The following is a 14,565-nucleotide window of genomic DNA, read 5'->3' on the forward strand; positions in this document are numbered from 1 at the left end:
TGAAAACATCAGTTCTTGTACTTATGTTTTAAGAAAGCAAAGTGAAGGCAAGAACTGCAGCCTGATAACTGAACACTCTGTTTAGAATTCCCTCCTCTCCATTGGACCTTAGCTAGGTTTCAATAATTATTGCTCAGGCACATAGTCTTGGAGCTTTGCTTTCTCTCAGACTTGTACACAGTTCTAGGAAGGGTTGTTGCCAAAGCCATCATGTGATTTATTGACCCTCCACTGGGACAAGGGGGAACAGATATAACTTTGTGATTTTTATTATAAGGAGGCTGGGTTAATATTTCTAGGTGAAACAAGCTACTATACCAAGTTCAAACATCTGAAGAGGGAGGTTAAGAAACGCTGAGTGTGGGGTGTAAGGATTATTCTGTCCTGGGGCTGTACAGACGTCGTCTGAGGCAGGGAGCAGGAGAAGAAAGGACACATTGTGACCCATTTCCAACACCTCCTGTGTGTAGAGGCGGAAGTTCCTTGCCTGGTGTAAAGGTGTATTGATCTGCTTAAGGAGGGCTTTCACTGCCATCTGGAGCTCGTAGAAGAACAATTGCATGGGGCAGTCAGAAGTATGATCCACACTTTCCAAAGATTCAGAGCCAGAAAGCTTTTGGACCCATTCCCACTCCTCTTTGGAAATGTTATTGTTTTCACGGATCTTCATGTGGCAGAGAATGTTGGGCAACTTTTGGGTAACCAGAACTTTGATCTGATCCACAGAGCTACATAGCTTTAGGTAACCCAGATATAATCCAGGAGAGAGACGCTGATGACTCCTTTTGTGATAAGAGAGAATATCCTGGATGGTGATCAGTAAAATGTCTAAGGCTGTTGGCTCCTGAGGTGTTGACAAAGACTTCCTCTGGCTTTGGAGCTTTGAGATTTGCATCCATTTGCCATTAAAAAATGAATAAAGCATCCCCACTTCCCTGATGGTGACTATGAGAATGTTTCCATGCCGGTCTTCAATGGGCTCATAGTAAACTCTTCCCAAGTTGTGTGTTCCAAGTAAGTTCTGTAGCTGGGCCATTGCTGCGAGCATCTCCTGCCGAGTTTGCAGCACCGTGGATGAGGACATGGAGATAGGTACGCTTTGTCTCAACCACCTTATATCTTCCCACATACAGGACAGCTTTGTGAACCACAGAAAGTCTTGTGTAATGGAACTGGTATGAGAGTCATCAATTTCAACAATTGGTATTTGATCTTCATTGGTGACTAACATATTGTCTTTGTAATAAAATATAATGGCTAAGTAGAGTTCCCGTTTTAAGGTCTTCACAAACTCATTTGAGGAATGGAATAGGTGTTTCAGGCTCCGTGAGACTGACTGCTTGTGGCCTGTGGTTTGTAATTTTGAAGTTTCTCGGCAATTGTAATGCTGATGAAGGGCTCGGACCTGTTGCAGCAGACCTTCCAAAACTTCACTCTGTCCCTTGTGTCTGGGCTCTCTGTCATCATAGTCTTTCCAGTTAGAAGGCGAGGCACATGCCGGTACGATGGTCTGAGCAGGTCCCCATCCTTTCATGTTATAAGCCGAGACTTGAACAAAATACTGTTGGCCCGTTGTAAGTCCTGTGATGGTGCATCTCAGGGTCTGCAAGTTTTCCATGATGATTTCTCCAGCCAAAGGACAAAAGTCTTTAGACATGCTCCATTCCACTTTATATCTGGTTACTACAGCTGCGTTGACACTAAGAGGCTCTTGAAAGCTGACAGTGAGTGCCGTGCTGCTGGTTACCATGAGACAGGCATTGGTTGGCACCTCAGGGGCTCTGGCGTGCTCGAAGCCAGTCCTCATGCGTCTGTACAGTCGACATCGCCACTCCCAAGCTCTCAGCTGTTTTTCCTTCTCTGTGCTGTCCAGACTTGGTCCTTTGTTCTCCACCTGGGCAGACAGTTCACTCACCCTCTGCTGGGCTTCCTGCACCAGCGTGGTGAGGTGCAGTGCTCGGCTTTCCAGGCTGACAAAGTGTGGACTTTCTCGGGCCCCTGTCCTCAGAAGAATCCTGGCGATGGGCACGTTGTTGGTCATGATGGCGATATCCAGAGGTGTCAGCCCCTCACTGTTAGGTGTGTTGAGATCTAGTTCCTCTGGTGTGTACTGATACAGGAGCATCTGCACAGCATCTATGTCCTGTTGCTCAACTGCTTCGAACATGGCTTCATTGCCCTGGAAGTTCACTGAGGTCTTTCTGAGGCTCAGCCGGTCTGTTCTTGTTCGAAAATAGGCCTCGTCAAATGAAGAGTGGCTCCCCTTCAGTTTCTCAGAGAGGTTTCTGTACAGGCATTTGGCGGCATTGGGAGACGATGGGGCACTATGTTTCTTCGACTGAGAAAAATGTAGGTTCTGCATTTGTTGAGTCATTTTCACACGGTAGTTCCAGTTTAGGTTGTTCGAGGCAGCAGAGGAACAAGTTGTTGGTAATTGTCCAGCGCTTTCATTCAATAAATCACATTGGCTTTGCTTTCTCCTGTGGCTCAGCCTCTGCGCAAAGCAAGTGAACCTCCTTCCTATTCTTAGGTTCAGGAATCATGAGTTTTCCACGGTGGCATTAAAAGAGGGACAGGACAAGTGGCTGATAAAGTGCTCATTTTGCTGCAAGTAAAATGCCTGTCTTTAAAGGGCAGCTTCTTGAACCGGTCGCAGGCTCGGAGAGCTCGGAGCGCGGCCGGAGGCCAGGCAGACGGGAGCAACTGGGCGCTGTTCCCTGAGGGCGCACCGAGGAGTGGGGCCCCGGGCTCTCGGCTACTCCAGGCCGGAGACAGGAGGCCGCCATTTGTATTCCCGTCCTCCGGCCAAACTGGGCTTTTTATAATGTCATATTTCCAAGGGCTTTGGACAAAAACTTAAAATTGTTTTTGACTCCTCTTTTTCTCCATCTCATTTGCTCAGAACATTTCAAAATGCAGGATCACCTATATATCATTGCCTCCACTTTTAATACTCATAATAGCCACCAGTACCATGGCCCTGACTAGTGTATTGCCTCCTAACTTATCTCCTTGTTTTTATTCTCGCACCTTTTCTTTTTTTTTTTCCTCTGAACTATTTGATATAAGTCAAGTTGTCTCACATGTTTGCTCAAAGCCATCCAGAAAATTTCAACTTCATTGTGAGTAAAATCCTACCATGTACCATAGTTCCTCTTATCACTTGAACTCATTTACTACTCATTTCCAAATTCAACACATTCCTGCTACATCAGCTGGCTACCCTGCAGTTCCTGTAAAAGATGATCTCTAGCCTTAGAGAGACCACATTTTCTATTCTTTTTCTGGAATGCCCATTCTCCAGATATCAACATGGCTTCCTCTCTGAAGAAGAAAAAATAAATATATTAAGATGGCTACATGATGAGATTATATAGCCATTAAAACTGTGTTTTGAAGATTCTATAATAACAATGGGAATCCAAAGAAAATCAAAATGATATGACATTTAAAAAAAAATTCCAAATTCCATAATCAACATAAAATGGTTTCATTGTCTTTTTCCAAATACTTCTTGAATATCTAAAGTTTAGTATTAAATGATTATTTTCTTAGTGGACTTATAGTGAGTATATTTTTCTTCCTTAGAATGGGAAAATTATAATTTTGTGGAGGAAAACAGATATAGTAAGCCTTTAATTAAAGTAAAAATAGAGATCAATGCTATTCAGGTCAAAGTAAAAAAAAAAAAAAAAGTAAAACTGCATCCAAGTAAACAATATACAATTAGAAGACACATCTCTAGAACACCTGTGAATATTATGAACAGGCAAAAATTCCTTAATCATCATGTTTTTGAAAACATGGATGTAGTTCCCCAGCAACATTCCTCTATTTTACATGGTCAAAGATCTCAATAAATTAAACAAGGCACAGAATTGTGGTTTAGATGTATGCAATTATGTCTCACAAGTGGAAATTCCTCACTGATGTTAGAGGGAGTGCAAAAAGGGGATAAAAGGACACTAGTGGGGGGAAAACTAAAAAAATCAAAACACAAAAACCTAAAAATTAAAATTAAAAGCTAATTAGAAAATACTAGACAAGAGCTAATGAGTGAATAAATGTATTCAGCTATACCAATGAAACAGAATGAAAGAAAATGTCTCTGGAACTTGAAAAACCCTAAACCAGCTCTGTCTGATTTTACCAGTGGGTATGTAGCCTAGAAGGCAAGGAATAGAATAGATAAAAAGTAATTATGTCAAAAATTATAAAGGCTTTGCAATCAGGTCCATATTTCTGATAAAACTGTATATGAATACCAATAAAAGAAGGTGTGTCTTGTTGACTTGAATGGGGTGGGGGAGAAAGAGCCAGTTATTTTACCAGCAAATGAGGTTATTTGTGAGTAGTAGAGAATTGCAATTTTGAACAAGCAAACTACGACAAACCATAGGCAAGTCTAGAACAAAGGAAAGGGGCTTGCTTTTTGGGAGGAAAAGAATAAGTTGTTTCCAGGAATTCAGTTGGTGAATTCACATTGGCTGAGTTTGGTGGCTTTTCATTGACTGAGCTATTGCTGGACAAGGAGAAATTCTCCCTTCTTCCGGTTGTGGTGTGTAAACTAACTGTCCACCTGTTTGGGGTCTGAGTGGTAGAATGTGAGAGCTCCCAGGTCAGAGCTTCCTAGCTCCATCTTTGATGAGGTTTCCTTTACTTTCAATTTTCCTTTTTTTGTTTAAAATCTTTCCTTAAAAGCATCACAGATCAAGAGCCAGTTTCTTTTGGTATTTAGTGGTTACATCCCTTGATTTCAGGAAGGACCTTTCTTGGTTTTAATGACTCACATGGGAAAGAAAGTACACAGACTTAAAACCATTGAGGTCACAATTGAGTAAGAAGACAGGGCCTAAAATCCAAGAGTTCCTTAGTTTGTGGCTCTGTCACTCTAATTTATGCTTCCGTGATCACATCATCTTCTCCTTTTCTCTGTTTTTCTCTGTCTCTTATAAGGACAATTGCTTTTGGATTTAGGGCTCACATAGATAATCCAGGATGGTCACCTCTTCTTAAGATCCTTAACTTGCATCTACAATAATCTTTTTTCCAAATAAGGTAATAGTCATAGGTTCCAGGAATTAGAATATAGCTACATCATTTTGGAGGCTACTATTCAGCCAACTATAGGGACTAACTCAAAATTTTCACTGGCCAAGTACAATAATACAGGGGATTGTTGAATATACCTATCTGAAAGACCAAGTCTGATACTCAATGGTATGCATTGGTATGGACATCCTGGTCAACAATCTTCAACATCTCTGATTAGCATTCATTCTGACTTGGTCAGTTTCTGTTGCATCTTTTAACACATTGAACTCAAGGGCTATGACATTACTCATATAATACATTTTTTAAAAGATTTTATGTATTTATTTGACACAGAGAGAAGAGAGAGTTCATAAGTAGGCAGAGAGGCAGACAGAGAGAGAGGGGGAAACAGGCTCCCTACTGAGCAGAGAGTCCAATGCGGGGCTCGATCCCAGGACCCTGAGACCATGACCTGAGCTGAAAGCAGAGGCTTTAATCCACTGAGCCACCCAGGTGCCCCCTCATATAATACATTTTGAACTTTTGACCGACCTTCTCAACTTACTTTCTACTTTATTCATCTACTTTTTTATCTTAGGAATCTGAAAAATGTATGAGCAATGTCAATGTATTCTCTGGCCGTTTCAATCCCTTTTCAAGTTTGCGAAAAGAAAGTTTTAACAAGAGACCAGAGAAATGAGAAAGATCAGTTCTCTCTATTTTAGAGGTAAGTGCTCTCTCTCTCTTACTCATCTATCTATCTTTCTCTGCCTTTAAAGTACTCTGGACTGACTCTATTCTTTGACTGACAGCTATGGCTTCTGTCCATTGGCCTGTGCCTCAAAGATCTTGTGTTTTTTTTTTTTTAATTTTCTTAGATTTTTCTTTATTTATTCAACACACAGAGATCACAAGTAGGCAGAGAGGCAGGCAGAGAGAGGGGGAAGCAGGCTCCCTGCCGTGCAGAGAGCCTGATGCGGGGCTCGATCCCAGGACCCCGAGATCATGACCTGAGCCAAAGGCAGAGGCTTAACCCACTGAGCCACCCAGGTGCCCCAAGATCTTGTGTTCTCATAAAACAGGGCATTTGCAGAATCCATGTCACAGCGGTACTATAGGAACTTTTGTGGTTGCCTGACATCCTACTCTTGCCTTTAGGGAGAGAACTTGTTTCCAACTCTCTTCATATTATCACATTTATATGAACTATCTTTCTTGGTACAATTCCAACTGAAACAGAATATCACAAAAATGGGAAAGAAGTCCTATTCTCTAAAAAGAGAAGAAACTAATGATAAACTTATAAAATAACTTATGTATGAACCAGAATCTTTTATAAATCAAAGTATATTAGGAAACATTACATGTCTTTAATGGATCAAAAATAAGTTTTAAGAAATGTAAGATGCTCAGTATTAAGGAATACCAGGAAGAGTAGAAAATGAGAATGAGACCTGGATCATGAAACAGAGTCTACATAGGAATTATTTAAACCTCCAAATTCAGTCTTTGCATTTAGAAGTCAGAAATTCTGGGAAATAGTAGATTCCTATTTCTGAGTGGTTTTAGATACCTACCTACCTTTATAAAGAAGGCACTTAGAAAAATTTTCCATAAAGAATCTGGGAAATCCCAGGAAAAAAAATCCATATACTTACAATGCTATTAAAAAAAAAGAAAAGAAAACAAAATCCAGGCATCCTATCTACCTGGTCACTCTTCAGTGAAATACACACACACACACACACACACACACACACACTTTTGTCAATTGACTTTTTATTACTTGAATTTAAGAGTATAAATTCAGGGATATCATATGTTTGAAAATGGCTTTAATATTAGAACCAAAAGAGATAAACAAAATGGTCTGAGAGGGTCTGGGGAACTGGAGGAAATGGACAATCCAGGGATAAAAAAGAAAATTTTTAAAGAGAAAACATGTAATATCCTCAGAGTTAAGAGGAAATATTCAAGTCAGACAACTAGAACAATATATGAGATACGGAGAAATAAGAAAGATCTCAAAATATGTATTTATACAGTTTTTATGATATGGAGGATGAATTTAGGAAATTTCTCAGAAAATATAGTAAAAATGAATAAGCAGGGGCTCCTGAATGGCTCAGTGGGTTAAACCTCTGCCTTCAACACAGGTCATGGCTCCAGGGTCCTGGCATCAAGCCCCATATCAGGCTTTCTCCTCAGCAGGGAGCCTGCTTTCTCCCCCTCTTTCCCTGCCTGCCTCTCTGCTTACTTGTGATCTCTCTCTCTGTTAAATAAATGGATAAAATCTTAAAAAAAAAAATGATTAAGCAGAACGTACAAAAAAAAAAAAAAGACAAAATAAGGGATCTATTAGAATGCCCAATATCAAAACAGTGGAGGTTGTAAAATGAGAAACCAAACAATACAAAATGGAGAACATTTTCAGACACGGAATACAAGGAAAATTCAATATTGAAAAGCAGAATTTTGCAGATTAAAAGTGCCCACTATTTACCAGGTGCAATGAATGAAAGAATGGTTAATTAAAGATATATTACTAACATTTTTTAAAAGATTTATTTGCTTATTTGACACAGAGAGGCAGGCAGAGAGGGCAGGAGCAGAGGAGAGGGGCAGAAAGAAAGGGAGAAACAGGTTCCCCACTGATCAGGGAGCATGATGTGAGACTTCATCACAGGATCCTGAGATCATGACCTGAACCAAAGGCAGATGTGTAACCCACTGAGCCGCTCATGTGCAGAATGATTAACATTTCTTAATGAAGAAAGAGAGAAGTCCTCTGATATTATATGTGAGTGGGGAAACAAATGCCTCAAATATATAGGATCACTCATTAAAATGGAATCAAATGTATAAATAGTAAATAGAAAGTCAGGGGTTAAAAATGAGTAAAACCTTCAAACTTTTAAGGAAAATTTCTAGAAAAACCTAGACTTCCATATCCAAACTATCCATCCAATAAAAGTTTGAAACAAAGTTACTTTCAAACATATAAATTCTCAAAAATTTGCCTCCACTTCCTTCTTAAGAAGCTCCTCGCAGAAGGAAAAAATGAAAGACATGAGATTCAGGACATAGGAAATAAATAACTTTGGAAATGGAAAAAATGGGGAGTCCTTATGTGAGCATTTTATAATAGTCCTGGGGAGACATTAGTCCAGGAGTTAGAGCTCTGTGAAAACAAATGAAACTAATGGACTATCTTGGTGTTTGAAGCTCTTAAGACACATCTTGATGTTTATAGATCTGTTGGGGTATTTGAGGAAATTTTAAAATAGCAACATAACAAAAAAACTATATGAAAAGCATATTTTAAACTTCAAGCAAAGTTTTTCTTTTAAAGGAAAATTTTTTAAGTTGCATAGGAAAGGACGCTTTCTGGATCAGTTATGAACGATATTTACACATTCATAAAAATTGAATCATTGATGATTAATCAAAGATGAAGCACAATAATGCTAGTGGAATAAGGAAAGGGACTGGGAAAATATTACATAGTTCTTCATTGACTATCATAGTAAATCAATTGATTAAAAAATTGCTGAAAATCAATAAATTATGAAGCGGTCATAAAATATACATTTAAATCATGAGGTGAATACCTAAAGAAAAAAAGTATGTGTGGAAGAAATTTCTTCAAAGAAGCGGGGCTGCAAAGTCAAATGTGGTCAGTTAAGACGTGGCTATTTTTGTAACTCCTTAATATCACTGAATATTTATGGTATGTGAATTTGTTAATTTGATTAAAAATTAGGAAATAACACTCTATTTAAGATAAATATGGGAAAATTATTTTAGAAAGGCCATTAGTTGGTTAGTATTTTAAGTAGCATAAATATATGTTTGTCATCATACTACAAGCTTTGTAGATAGGATAAATAAATCGAACAATGAGTTAGATATTTATTAGCCCCTAAGGTAATCTTTCTTGATTGTGGACTGCTCATTTTATATCTATCTGTTGTTTTTCTTACACTGAATCTGTAGCCCTATTTATCATCAAACAATGCAAAATTCACACATAAAGAGAAAAAATCACCAGCCTGTCTTCAGCATAATAGTTTTGTAGATTTGAAAGGATGTAGAATTCAATTAGTTCAGGAAACTGATTGTAAAGAGAAACTCTGAGGCCAAGACAACTATAGTGGCAAGACTAAGAATATATCACTAGGACTGAGAACGCTTTTGAGCATGTAGTGGAAAGATTTTTATTTACTTAGTATTGTTTACTAGTAAGCAATTCTTGTTGAAATTATCATATAAGCATGGTGAGTGAACATGCTTATAATTATCATATCAAATTAGCTCCTACACACAAAAAATTATTTATTTATTTATTTATTTATTTATTTATTTATTTAAGAGAGAGACAGAGTGAGAGGGTGCACAAGCAGGGGGAGTGGCCAGCAGAGGGAGAAACAGACTCCCCACTGAGCAAGGTGTCTGCCATGGGACTCCATCCCAGCACCTTGGGATCATGATTTGAGACCAAGGCAGATGCTTAACTGACTGACCATCCAAGTATCCCTGAAATCATTTTTAATATATGTTAGTATTCTACATAAGGTAGATATAATAAACTCAGAATCTCTATTGCTAATAGTAACACTATGAAAACATTTATTGATTATCTCATTCCATCATTCTAAGAGATTTCTATTATTTAATTTATGGCATTCACATATAGCAAAGAATTGGGAAAAAACTCATTGATACTTCTTGTGGTTATCACAGAGCAGATTTCAGGTGCTGTGATTAAAATCTCCAGTAGACTCTATTACAACTTTAACCAGGTATCAGTTTTGGACTTCACTCATGTCTGAAAAGTCAGGAGGATTGAGTTCAGTGTGCTTTATTGTTTTCTTTCTTCCTACTTTGTTTATTTATACTTTCCCTAAGTCTCCTAATTAAAATACTCAAGATTTTATAATACCTTTATACCAATGAACTATAATCCCCACCTCAAACACACATTTAAAATGTGAAGCTAAGATCAAAACTAAATGTTTGTTCTCCAACACATTCTGTATTTCCCACACTACACATATTGACATACATTACAACACACATATTAATTGGAATAAATATGACTATGGCAATATTACAAAAAAACATGATAGCAAATTCCTAATTCATTCTCTTTTTCATTCATTCCTTCCCTGTCGAAGTGTCAGAAGAGAAAATTCCCCTAATATTGACTAAGAAAACATTTTCTAGTGTACCAATGGAGACCTTGAAGGCCCTTTCAGTGGGCTTGATCTTTAAATTGCTCTCCATGCTGCCATAGTTCCTCATTTGTCCTCCTTGACGGAGTCCCATTGAGCATTGCTTTGCAATCTCAAGTCTCTTGCATATATCGAACATCCTATTTTTCACCTGGGACATCAGCTAACTTTTTACCAAGCTTTTTTTCACCAATGCTTCTCCCTTCCATAATCTTTATGTAGTCATTTGAACACCTAGCTAGTCAAAAAAAAAAAAAAAAAAAAAACAACCCCACAAAAACAAAAACAAATGATTTGAGAAGATAACATGAACGATGAATCAGATGACTGAGTTTGGGGATTCTGAAGTTTGATAGTCCTTGTTTCTTATCCTCCTGGTGATTCATGTACAGTTAAATAGTCCACATTTCCACTGGCTCTCCCAGTCTCATTGCGCTCTCTCGCCATACTGTTGATCCTCATGTAAGACTACGCGAGTGTGATTCAGATAAGCCAGTGCCAAGAGAAGAGAAACTGGAGGTCTGAGGTAATTAATCACACCTGCATAGAGGCTACATCACCTTCTGTCTATTCTATCATTTCTTCAAATTTGTGTGTCTTATTTATTGAGGTCAAAGTACTCAATTACTGTGTACCCAAATACACCAAAAATGTTTTGACTCCATTTAGGAAGGAAGAACTGATGCATGGGAATAAATTCCACTCTCCCTGAGTGTTTACTGTTCTCAAAGCACGCAAGGGAGACAAATGAATGCAACTGCGCTCCTCCAGGTCCTGAGGGATAAAACAAACTGCATTTCTATCTCTCCAAATACTGCTGATCTTATGGGATAATGTTTATATTATACCCATTCCACAATCCCTTTCTAGATTCACGAGTGAAAAATGCGACTTTCTTTCCTTCTTCTCAGATGCGAAATTGTATCATAGCAATTAGATGGTATCATAATAATCAATTTAATCAACTTCCAAATGATTATAATGAGACTAATTTAGCAGAAAGGGATACCTTCATAATTGAGAACTCTAAAATTGCCTTTTCACTGAGTTATGCTTTTTAAATGCGCTTTTCCCCCCATTCCAATTTATTCTATGGTCACAAGACTAATGTTAGTAAAAAAAAAAAAAATTTAAAAATTTAAAAAAATAACTAATCTTACCATTTCAGAGTTCTATTTAAACTCTCCCAAACCTCCTCATTTCTTAAAGATCAAAATCCAAGTTGTCTTTCTGGCATGTGAGTCACCTGAAAATAGTGTGTAATTACTCCGTAGAGCCCCTGCTCATAGCAATCTAGATATCTTTAATGACAATGGCAATGAAGCCAGGGGAGCCACAAGGAAGACAGAGTGGCCTTTACATTTCCACTTATAACTCTTTATGCTTGTCTCTGAAATAATAGCCATTGTGCCATTCAAAAATTAGTTTGAACATAACCTTTAACATGGGTGATCCTAATCCTCAATCTACCTGCTGACATTAGCTGATAATTGCTGAAACTCCACCTCATAGGTTAGAATAGCTACATGAATCTGAGGTGCCATTTCTTGATTTTATAGCTACCTTTGGGTCAAATGTATTTAATAGCTTCACCTTTCAAATAAGACTTTTTTTTTTCTTTCTCTCATAGACTAAGTAACAGGGCTGACCTTATTCACATAATAAAATGTCATCCTGTCACATAAGCTTGCAAACATTCCAAAACAAGCTCATTAGCAAATAATGATGCCAAAAGAGTAACTTTTTTAATGTCAGTAAATACATTTTACATCTTTCTGATAATTTGTGGAAAACAGTGTAATTATCAGAGTTCTACCTTTCTCTGTAGAGGAAGCAAAGAATTTGCAAAAACTTTAAAAGTTGTATTTAAAACATAAAGCAAATCAATGATTCTTATTTCTCCTGGTATGAAATATTTCTTAATGAGATTCTAAACCTTTAGTGACCTATTTATATGACTCTGCTCACTGCAGAGTACAAGAATGAAAGGTGATAAAATTTCAGTAATATAACCTCCAATTCAAATGGTAACTATATCTCCAAAGTACCTCAGAAATATTGCTCACTAATCAAATTTACACACACATGCACACACCACACAGTAGAAATGTTGAATAAAAAAAACCACCATTGTCCAAATACTATATATTCTGTATAGTATTGTCTTTGAAAGTAGCATGGCCACATTGACGAGAAATTGCTGAAATATAGTAGGGTAATAGTCCAGTTTGACAAGTTTCCCAAATACCTACATTGAGTTATCCAGTTTCTTAAGTTGCTAGCAAGTAGAAATTGACACTTTAAAGAGATTATTTTTATTAAAATACTTTCAATGCCATCCTGATCAAAAGTCCACCAGCATTTTTCAAAGTGCTGGATCAAACAATCTTAAAATTTATATAGAATCAGAAAATACCCCGAATTGCTAAGGAAATGTTGAATAAGGAAAACAACTGGGGGCATTATGTTGCCTGCTTTCAAGCTTTAATACAAAGCTGTGATCACCAAGACAGCATGGTACTGGCACAAAAACAGACACATAGACAGACCAGTGGAATGGAGTAGAGAGTCCAGATATGGACTTACAACTCTAGGTCTTTAATCTTCAACAAAGCAGGAAAAAATATCCAGTGGTAAAAAGACAGTCTCTTCAATAAATGGTGCTGGGAAAATTGGACAGCTATGTATAGAAGAATGAAACTTGACCATTCTCTTATGCAGTACACAAAAATAAACTTGAAATGGATAAAAATTCCTGCCTCAATGTGAGGCAGGAATCTATCAAAATCCTAGAGTGGTATATAGGCAGTAACCTCTTTGACATCAGCCACGGCAACTTCTTTCAAGACACGTCTCCAAAGGGAAAGGAAACAAAAACAAAAATGAACTTCTGGGACTTTATCAAGATAAAAACCTTCTGCACAGCAAAGGAAAAAGTCAACAAAACAGAGGCAACCTATGAAATGGGAGAAGATATTCACAAATGACACTACCGACAAAGGGCTGTTATCCAAGATTTATAAAGAACTCAAACTCAACACTCCTAAAACAGATAATCACATCAAAAAATGGGCAGAAGACATGAACAGACATGTCTCCTAAGAAGACATACAAATGGCTAACAGACACATGAAAAAATGTTCATCCTCATTAGCCATCAGGGAGATTCAAATCAAAACCACAAGATACTGCCTCACATTAGTTAGAGTGGTCAGAATTAACAAGGCAGTAAATAAGAAGTATTGGAGAGGGTGTGGAGAAAGGGGAACCCTCTCATACTGTTGGTGGGAATGAAAGTTGGTGCAACCACTTTGGAAAACAGTGTGGATATTCCTTAAGAAATTAAAAATAGAGCTACCCTATGACCTGACAATTTCACTAATGGGTATTTATTCCAAAGATACAGACAAAGTGAAAAGAAGGGCCATATGTAACCCATATGTTCATAGCAGCAGTGGCCACGGTTGCCAAATTGTGGAAAGAGCCAAGATATCCTTTAACAGATGAATGGATAAAGAAGATATGGTCCACATATACAATGGAATATTATGCCTCCATCAGAAAGGATGAATACCCAGCTTTTGTATCAACATGGATGGGATTGAAGAAATTGAAAAAAGTAAGTTAAAAAAGTCAAGCAGAGAGGGTCAATTATTATATGGTTTCACTTACTTGTGGAGCATAATTAACTAGAGATATGCTATGAATTAACTAGAGATAGAGACTGGATAAAGCAATGCCATAAATCTAAGTCACACAATATAGACGAGAAGGCACGGAGGAAGGAAAGGAAGGGAAAAAAAGAAGGATTTTAACATTCTAAACTGAGATAATGCAAAATGTCCATCATTTCCATATATATTAGGGATCAATACGTTTTTTTTCTTAAGTTTTAAAGTAGAGTGTGAAAAATAAAAACCCATCCCAGAGAGAGTAATACTTATAAAGACAATAGGGAGCATTTGGTACATCTGCCAAATAATACACTATTTTGTCTTTCATCTCTTTTTCAAATATACAGTGTTATAAGTCCTTTTGGAATACATCATATATTTGCATGCATGCTAGGAGGCATATTTGATATTATCTCTACTTTATAAATGATTGCTCTAAGACTTTATAAGAATACAAGACCTGTGTAAAATTCATAGATCTAAAGTGATAGGATTAGAACAAAGTCCTTGTATAACAATAGTCTTCATGTGCTTTAACAGATACAGGGGCCCCAAGCAGAGGTAGATGATTATGACTTACATAAAACTTCCATGTGTCTCCACTCTTTCCCCCATTTGCTAGC

General features: G+C 37.5%; 1 pseudogene across 1 annotated transcript; it reads right to left on the reverse strand.

Annotated features, from left to right (window-relative positions):
• Positions 1–295: 295 nt before the first annotated feature.
• LOC309862212 (ankyrin repeat and fibronectin type-III domain-containing protein 1 pseudogene) lies at positions 296–2,493 on the reverse strand (annotated as a pseudogene). The gene has a single exon. The product of its transcript is annotated as an ankyrin repeat and fibronectin type-III domain-containing protein 1 pseudogene (transcript).
• Between the last annotated feature and the right edge of the window lie 12,072 nt (positions 2,494–14,565).

The sequence above is a fragment of the Mustela nivalis genome (assembly GCF_964662115.1).
Source record: "Mustela nivalis genome assembly, chromosome: 3".
Taxonomy (NCBI): domain Eukaryota; kingdom Metazoa; phylum Chordata; class Mammalia; order Carnivora; family Mustelidae; genus Mustela; species Mustela nivalis.